The sequence below is a fragment of the Phyllobates terribilis genome, unplaced genomic scaffold (assembly GCF_046119375.1).
Source record: "Phyllobates terribilis strain yellow unplaced genomic scaffold, ASM4611937v1 Scaffold_10__3_contigs__length_209671492, whole genome shotgun sequence".
In the NCBI taxonomy this organism is placed as follows: domain Eukaryota; kingdom Metazoa; phylum Chordata; class Amphibia; order Anura; family Dendrobatidae; genus Phyllobates; species Phyllobates terribilis.
In genome coordinates, this window is record NW_027362770.1 from 28,439,276 (window position 1) to 28,449,557 (window position 10,282).

The following is a 10,282-nucleotide window of genomic DNA, read 5'->3' on the forward strand; positions in this document are numbered from 1 at the left end:
AGCCCTTACACAGCCTGGAGGTGTGTTTGGGGTCATTGTCCTGTTGAAAAATAAATGATGGTCCAACTAAACGCAAACTGGATGGAATAGCATGCCGCTGCAAGATGCTGTGGTAGCCATGCTGGTTCAGTATGCCTTCACTGCCTGACTTCTGCACAACACAACTTATGGTCCCAACCCCATTTATAAGGCAAGAAATCACACTTATTAAACCTGACAGGGCACACCTGTGAAGTGAAAACCATTTCCGGTGACTACCTCTTGAAGCTCATCAAGAGGAATGCCAAGAGTGTGCAAAGCAGTCATCAAAGCAAAAGGTGGCTACTTTGAAGAACCTAGAATATGAGACATATTTTCACTTGTTTCACACTTTTTTGTTAAGTATATAATTCCACATGTGTTAATTCATAGTTTTGATGCCTTCAGTGTGAATGTACAATTTTCATAGTCATGAAAATACAGAAAAATCTTTAAAAGAGGTGTGTCCAAACTTTTGGTCTGTACTGTATATTTTGTCTACATTTTTATCCAACTAATTTATACTTCTGTAACCATTTACCATCCAACCTTGCCAGATATAAGGCATTTTGTAGCACCATTTTGTTTACTCTGGGAATCATTGCATTTTTGACTTGGATCCACTTTCACATGTGTGATTTATTCAATCACCAGATTTCATAATACAAACAGAATGCAATACTAAATGGTTCTCTTAGACCTGAGGCAGCTGGTTTACTTACTTTGTAAATCCATGCCAGAGTGGATGTATAGTTATGATTTCAAGATCAGCATTTTATAAAATGCTACAATTAAAATGCATGTGAGAAAAATTTCAAAATGGATTATATAGCCAAATCAGAGATGGATATTCAAGTACAACAGCCTCATAAATTCTTTCTAACATTATGCTATACTGTAAGTAATGTGACTTTTAACTGGAGGTTTTCTGATATGGTGCATAACAGTTCTAGAAAGGAGCAGATACCTGTTGCTACACACAGTGCCAGACTGGGGGCCAAGGGCCTACAGTAACACTGACTCTGGTGGCCCACTGTTCAGCTACATGCAAATATAGGTAAAAATTGTGAATGAAGGTAATGTGATTCTTCTATATATTACTAAACGGGGTAGTTTGTTAAATGAATGCCAAGATGATGGATTTGTCTGAACATAGTGAAACAAATGTATTGTGCCAACTACTTCTCATGTAGATGGAGTGGAGAGCCCATTCCTGCATGTGGGCCTACCTGTTCTCCTGTGGGCCAGTCCGAGCCTGGCTACACAAAAGGCACCAAATGTATTCACCTAATATGAGACGAGCTCCCAGCTCTGAGAACTGAATTCCATAGGTTGTTACATATGACTAAACCCATGGGAATCAGTTCTGTAGCTTGGATCTCTTTAACTTCGTGCAATCAAGGTCAGTGGAGTACTGTTGAATAAAAAAAGCATACCAAAATGATTGCATTGGTAACAGTACTCCCACCTCCCAGGTGCCATTTATCATACTGTGTCCTCTTCTGTAGGCAACTACCATCTCTGCAATCCCTATAGCCATGCCCTGGTTCAGGAATGATGAACCCACCAGGATTGGACCAAGATCCTGCTGGTGGCATTCAAGCCAGTGAGAAGACAAAAAAAATTCCTAATTTTCTCAAAAAAAATATGATGGTAAAGAAAACTGTAGTCATGGAATCCCAAGAATATGTTGGACATTTTTTTTTTTTTTACTTTTATCCTCACTGCTGTGAAAAGTTTTACAGGAGGAATTCACCCCAGGTCATTTCCACAAGATGCTGATTTTTGCAAAAAAATGGCAATGATGGTAAAGTATATTGCAGCTATGGACGCCCATAAAGTTTTGTTGGGAAAACATTTTTGTTTTTTGTGCACAATGAAATTAAGGATATGTGCCATGCAGCGAACATGTGCAACTTTGCCTAAACGCATGGCAGCCACGAAGCATTGTCGATCACCAAGTTGCCAGTTGTCACACTGGATGGCTCCTCATCGACTGCATCTCATAAGTTTTTCCCTGTTGTTGTTTCGGACATGGAGAGGTCCATTGAGTGATGTGCATTTGTATTGCTTGGTATAGAGGTGTCAACCCTAAACAACGTTGAGTGAATGGGCCATGAAAGACATGTAATGTCTGCTGCAAGGTGCACATGATTGTCAATAGCAGCGCAGTGTCAATTCCAAGGAGCTTCCCACTTTCTCTGCCATGTGAGAGTACAAAGCAGAGATGTCATTTGTGACAACACAGCTTCTAATCTTAATTAGCCATAAGTCTAGATTTGTTAAGCCAGGAGAAATACATTATTATCTTTGTGTAGACTTGTGAATGTATGTGTATTTCTGTGGCTGGTCAAGAAAGACAGACCAGTATTTAACTAGACACTAATAAATGAATTTCAACTAATATGGACAATCTTTTTTTAACTGCTGCAATGATTGTTTTTGATGGACATTGAATAAACCGCTACATTTTTTAATAAGATTTTTGTGATACAGTTGTGCTCAAAAGTTTACATACCCCGGCAGAATTTTTCCTTTCTTGGCCTTGTTTCAGAGAATATGAATGATAACAAAAACCTTTTTCTCCACTCATGGTTATTGGTTGGGTGAAGCCATTTATTGTCAAACTACTGTGTTTTCTCTTTTTAAATCATAATGACAACCAAAAACACTCAAATGACCCTGATCAAAAGTTCACATACCCCAGTTCTTAATACCATGTATTGCCCCCTCTAACATTAATGACAGCCTGAAGTCTTTTGTTGTAGTTGTGGATGAGGTTTTTTACTTTCTCAGATGGTAAAGCTGCCCATTCTTCTTGGCAAAAAGCCTCCTGTTCCTGTAAATTCCTGGGCTTTGTGAGCTACAAAGGCACAGGAAACTTGGTAAAAGTTTTTTGTTAGCATTCAAAAGTTTTTTTGTGCTCTGAAGTCCCTCCTGTCTCGTCGAAGTTCCTGGACCTGCTTAGAATGAGGCTTCGGCAACTGACTATACAAGCCAGAAGCCTCCGGTATTCCCAGCCGCGATGTAGAGTAGCACGGCTGGTCCCCTTCTTGCAGCCTACGATCCCTCTGTCTTCTGACAGATGCGGGGCGTACGGGTGCCTTCCTGCACTCGCCGTACCCCCTAGGATCCCTTCTTAGAACGGAGCCTACTCCTCTGCTCCCCACCTGGGCCTCTAGGACTGGGCCCTACTTGTGGAGCAGAGCTCCTAAAGAGACTCTGCTCCCTGACTGTTCTCCAACTTACTCATCTGCCACCCTAAGATGGCTTCCCTTTATATACCTACTACTATGGTGCTCCCCTAAACTACTTCCACCACCCACACCTACTACTGGTTCCCCCTACCTCTGGGTTGCCCCCACTCCAGCCAGGGTCAGGGCTCAGCAGCTGCGCTCTGCATGTTGCCCCTCCAGCCGGCCTGGAGCAGTGTAGTGTTGAATGTGGGTGTTGGGGTTCCGAGCAGCACTCCCTCCTTACCTGAGAGAAGGAGACACCACACCTCTGGGTGAGGTGCAGTACCTCTGTGGCGCCACACATGTACAGTAGGGTCATCAAACTGTGCCCCCCCCTCAACTCCCAAGACAAAGTAAGGTGACCACAACACAGTGTGATCCCCCAACTGTGCCCCCCACACAGCCCTCCATGCAGTGTAATGGGCCTACATACAGTATAATGGCCCCACACTGTATAATAGTCCCCACTAGCCCTCCAAACAGTATAATGAACCCCACACAGCATGATGGACCACACGTAGGTCAGAGTAATATTCCGCTCACCCTTGAAGGATTCCCAGCGGGTTCCATATAACGAAGCACAGGATCCAGTCTCTGCCAGATGTAGAAGCAAGGTGCACGAATTGAAGTGAAGATCCAAATCCAGTATAAAAAAAGTCTTTATAAGAACGATTGAAACAATGGCATTGTTGTGACACGCCATTTAGGTGTAGTTGGGGGTTTGTAAGGTGCAGAAAATCGGAGTCTAAGAACATGCACAGTGTTCGAAACGCGTTCGGTGTTGCACATTTTCGGCACCTTCAAAACCCCCAACTACACCTAAATGGTTATATGGTGTCACAACAATCCCTTTGTTTTTTTACTGGAGGTGGATCTTCACTTCGCTCCATGCATGATTGACCCCACACAAACCTTAACACTGTTTAATTGCTTGCATACTGTATAATGGCCCTCCACATAACGCTTCAAATATTATAATTGCCCCACATAGTATAACATGCCACCATAATCCTCCATACAATAAAATACTCACTTATGATACACTCCCTAGGGTACTCCACACAGTATAAAACACTCTCCATGGTCCTTCACACTGTATAAAACACTCGCCATGGTCCTCCACACAGTATATTACACTCGCCATGGTCCTCCACACAGTATATTACACTCGCCATGGTCCTCCACACAGTATATTACACTCGCCATGGTCCTCCACACAGTATATTACACTCGCCATGGTCCTCCACACAGTATATTACACTCGCCATGGTCCTCCACACAGTATATTACACTCGCCATGGTCCTCCACACAGTATATTACACTCGCCATGGTCCTCCACACAGTATATTACACTCGCCATGGTCCTCCACACAGTATATTACACTCGCCATGGTCCTCCACACAGTATATTACACTCGCCATGGTCCTCCACACAGTATATTACACTCGCCATGGTCCTCCACACAGTATATTACACTCGCCATGGTCCTCCACACAGTATATTACACTCGCCATGGTCCTCCACACAGTATATTACACTCGCCATGGTCCTCCACACAGTATATTACACTCGCCATGGTCCTCCACACAGTATATTACACTCGCCATGGTCCTCCACACAGTATATTACACTCGCCATGGTCCTCCACACAGTATATTACACTCGCCATGGTCCTCCACACAGTATATTACACTCGCCATGGTCCTCCACACAGTATATTACACTCGCCATGGTCCTCCACACAGTATATTACACTCGCCATGGTCCTCCACACAGTATATTACACTCGCCATGGTCCTCCACACAGTATATTACACTCGCCATGGTCCTCCACACAGTATATTACACTCGCCATGGTCCTCCACACAGTATATTACACTCGCCATGGTCCTCCACACAGTATATTACACTCGCCATGGTCCTCCACACAGTATATTACACTCGCCATGGTCCTCCACACAGTATATTACACTCGCCATGGTCCTCCACACAGTATATTACACTCGCCATGGTCCTCCACACAGTATATTACACTCGCCATGGTCCTCCACACAGTATATTACACTCGCCATGGTCCTCCACACAGTATATTACACTCGCCATGGTCCTCCACACAGTATATTACACTCGCCATGGTCCTCCACACAGTATATTACACTCGCCATGGTCCTCCACACAGTATATTACACTCGCCATGGTCCTCCACACAGTATATTACACTCGCCATGGTCCTCCACACAGTATATTACACTCGCCATGGTCCTCCACACAGTATATTACACTCGCCATGGTCCTCCACACAGTATATTACACTCGCCATGGTCCTCCACACAGTATATTACACTCGCCATGGTCCTCCACACAGTATATTACACTCGCCATGGTCCTCCACACAGTATATTACACTCGCCATGGTCCTCCACACAGTATATTACACTCGCCATGGTCCTCCACACAGTATATTACACTCGCCATGGTCCTCCACACAGTATATTACACTCGCCATGGTCCTCCACACAGTATATTACACTCGCCATGGTCCTCCACACAGTATATTACACTCGCCATGGTCCTCCACACAGTATATTACACTCGCCATGGTCCTCCACACAGTATATTACACTCGCCATGGTCCTCCACACAGTATATTACACTCGCCATGGTCCTCCACACAGTATATTACACTCGCCATGGTCCTCCACACAGTATATTACACTCGCCATGGTCCTCCACACAGTATATTACACTCGCCATGGTCCTCCACACAGTATATTACACTCGCCATGGTCCTCCACACAGTATATTACACTCGCCATGGTCCTCCACACAGTATATTACACTCGCCATGGTCCTCCACACAGTATATTACACTCGCCATGGTCCTCCACACAGTATATTACACTCGCCATGGTCCTCCACACAGTATATTACACTCGCCATGGTCCTCCACACAGTATATTACACTCGCCATGGTCCTCCACACAGTATATTACACTCGCCATGGTCCTCCACACAGTATATTACACTCGCCATGGTCCTCCACACAGTATATTACACTCGCCATGGTCCTCCACACAGTATATTACACTCGCCATGGTCCTCCACACAGTATATTACACTCGCCATGGTCCTCCACACAGTATATTACACTCGCCATGGTCCTCCACACAGTATATTACACTCGCCATGGTCCTCCACACAGTATATTACACTCGCCATGGTCCTCCACACAGTATATTACACTCGCCATGGTCCTCCACACAGTATATTACACTCGCCATGGTCCTCCACACAGTATATTACACTCGCCATGGTCCTCCACACAGTATATTACACTCGCCATGGTCCTCCACATAGTATATTACACTCGCCATGGTCCTCCACATAGTATATTACACTCGCCATGGTCCTCCACATAGTATATTACACTCGCCATGGTCCTCCACATAGTATATTACACTCGCCATGGTCCTCCACATAGTATATTACACTCGCCATGGTCCTCCACATAGTATATTACACTCGCCATGGTCCTCCACATAGTATATTACACTCGCCATGGTCCTCCACATAGTATATTACACTCGCCATGGTCCTCCACATAGTATATTACACTCGCCATGGTCCTCCACATAGTATATTACACTCGCCATGGTCCTCCACATAGTATATTACACTCGCCATGGTCCTCCACATAGTATATTACACTCGCCATGGTCCTCCACATAGTATATTACACTCGCCATGGTCCTCCACATAGTATATTACACTCGCCATGGTCCTCCACATAGTATATTACACTCGCCATGGTCCTCCACATAGTATATTACACTCGCCATGGTCCTCCACATAGTATATTACACTCGCCATGGTCCTCCACATAGTATATTACACTCGCCATGGTCCTCCACATAGTATATTACACTCGCCATGGTCCTCCACATAGTATATTACACTCGCCATGGTCCTCCACATAGTATATTACACTCGCCATGGTCCTCCACATAGTATATTACACTCGCCATGGTCCTCCACATAGTATATTACACTCGCCATGGTCCTCCACATAGTATATTACACTCGCCATGGTCCTCCACATAGTATATTACACTCGCCATGGTCCTCCACATAGTATATTACACTCGCCATGGTCCTCCACATAGTATATTACACTCGCCATGGTCCTCCACATAGTATATTACACTCGCCATGGTCCTCCACATAGTATATTACACTCGCCATGGTCCTCCACATAGTATATTACACTCGCCATGGTCCTCCACATAGTATATTACACTCGCCATGGTCCTCCACACAGTAATATGCAACCCCCATAGGCAGGGGTGGATTAACAGTAGCAAGGGCCCGGGGCACCCCCCCCACACACACCTGATGTATCACGTGACATGTCAAATGATCCCCTGTGATAGATCATGTAATAGTTCACATGAAATTAATTCGGCACAATATTAATATATTAATTATAATTTTTTTTACATTAATTGTATGACTTAATATTGAGCACAATTAAGTATGCTGACATCCCCTATATACAGTATGAGACCCTACACACAATATGAGCTGCCACAATCCTCCTATACACAGCGGGAGGCCGCACGTAGCCATCTATAGACAGCAGGAGGCCGCCCGTAGCCATCTATACACAGCAGGGGGCCGCACGTAGCCATCTATACACAGCAGGGGGCCGCACGTAGCCATCTATACACAGCAGGGGGCCGCACGTAGCCATCTATACACAGCAGGGGGCCGCACGTAGCCATCTATACACAGCAGGGGGCCGCACGTAGCCATCTATACACAGCAGGGGGCCGCACGTAGCCATCTATACACAGCAGGGGGCCGCACGTAGCCATCTGTACATAGTGGGAGGCCGCATGTAGCCATCTGTACATAGTGGGAGGCCGCACGTAGCCATCTGTACATAGTGGGAGGCCGCACGTAGCCATCTGTACACAGCGGGAGGCCGTATGTAGCCATCTGTACACAGCGGGAGGCTGCACGGCGCTCCCTAGATACAGCGGGAGGCCGCACGACACCCCCCCAGAGACAGCGGGAGGCCGCACGTAGCCATCTATACACAGTGGGAGGCAACATGGTGCCCCCCAGACACAGCAGGAGGCCGCACGGCGCCCCCCCAGAGACAGCGGGAGGCCGCACGCAGTCACAAACACACACAAATATATACAGACATATACATACACGCATAAACACATTTGAAACACAAAAATACATAGAAACAGACATCACACAATGATATCTGCCTGCACACACAAACACATACACACTCATTCACACACTCACCATCCCCAGGCTCGGCTCCAGTCGTCCAGCGCCTCTCCGGTGCAGCAGTGTAGGGCTCCCACTGCGTGATGTCATGCTAACAGACAAAACCATGCACAGGACCGGAAAAGAAGCAGCGGCCCTGCGCAGCTGCTGGGGGAGCGGTCCGGGGGCCTCCCCACCTCTGCCTGCCGGTATGTGCCACATTGGCGCCGGCGCCGCACATATTATAACGAGGGCAATCTAGCCATGGGCCCCCCAGGCGGTAGCCCAGATTGCCCTCATTATAATCCGCCTATGCCCATAGGGGAAAATGCAGCCCACAGTTTTCCAGTATTATAGGCACCACGTACTCACTGATTTTTTTAAGAAAAGAAATACAATACTCACCGCTCCTTGTTCCCCTACTGCTTCAGTCTCTGCAGCGCGTCTACTCACCTCAGCAGCTACACTATCTGACACAGCATGGAGTGCGATGAAGTGTCGTCATCGTGCCCGCTGTGTCAGATGCAGAGGTAGGGGATGGGAGAGAGAGTGTCACATAAAGCTCCCTCCATCATAGCTTTCAACTGCATTGTCATCTACCGATACAGTTGAATGCGGGGAGGCGGCGCTGGCTGGCCGGCCAGAGGGAGGGCCCGGTGCAGGTACTGACAGGCCCCATGGCAGTCATGTGGCTTGCCGCCATCGGCAGTACGCCACTGTGGGGCATCATACTATGTGGGCGGTAGTGTACTGGGGGACATATAAAAATTGCATGCCCCATATCTGCCCAATGTGGGCTTTGTTACACATCTGCCTGTAACAGCAGGGATCGGAGGGAGCCTTAAATGCTGCCGTTCAGTCAATACCATGGTCAATCACTGACAGGGGCATTTAAGTGTCCTGGTAGCTACTTCACTCATGTACCTCTTCCCATCGCCCCATAGAAGCGATTGCCGAAGATTTACCATGGCAGTCAGGGGCCTTAAAGAAGGATTCAATCACTGCCATCTTAGTACTCCTATAAAGCTTGGCTTCACAGGAGAATGTCAATTAAACTACTGGTATATACTGCAATAATTTAGAATTACAAAATATAGTATAAGGGGTTAAATGATCACATAAGTCCACTAAGTAAACTTAAATTGAAAAAGTTTTGAAAAATATGAACGTTTAAATTATACTTCAACCGTTATGTTAAAATACCCCCCAAAACAAAAAATGAAATGCTCTTCTTCACAAAAAAAACAATCAAAAGCAATGACATTTAATGCAACCCAAAAAGGTATCAAAAACGGGTCAATTCACTTGTATGGAGAGAGGCCGAACACATCCAGTCGGCACGTGATCGCGTGTATGCAAATTGCAATCTTGCGGCGTCAGTACCAGAGAAATTCTGACCGCTCGCACACTGTGCACTCCAAGGCTGCGTGCCCACGTTGCGTATTACAAGCGTATATGCTGCGGCATTTCCGCAGCGTAAACGCTTGTAAAACGCATGTATATCCGCACCCCATGATCCCCAATGGCATTCCGCAATGTCAATGCCCATGCTGCGGATTTTTCCGCAGCGTATATGCTGCGGTCAAAAATCCGCAGCATGTTCATTAATTTTGCGTTTCCGCATGCGGAATCAATGTGCGGATGGTACCCAGTTCTGGAGGAAAGGAGACTCTCATCCAGACCTGGGTACCAAAGAACCTGTAAAAAAAAGAATAAAATAAAGTTTATACTTATCTTCTG

At 46.1% G+C, this 10,282-nt stretch overlaps 1 long non-coding RNA gene across 1 annotated transcript in view; it reads left to right on the top strand.

Annotated features, from left to right (window-relative positions):
- The window catches only part of LOC141164120 (uncharacterized), a 66,145-nt gene extending 63,767 nt beyond the window's left edge, over nt 1-2,378 (top strand). Inside the window, exon 3 of the long non-coding RNA XR_012250834.1 lies at nt 1,527-2,378. This is a non-coding gene — a long non-coding RNA (uncharacterized lncRNA). The remainder of the gene's footprint in view (nt 1-1,526) is intronic.
- Nucleotides 2,379-10,282: the final 7,904 nt, after the last annotated feature.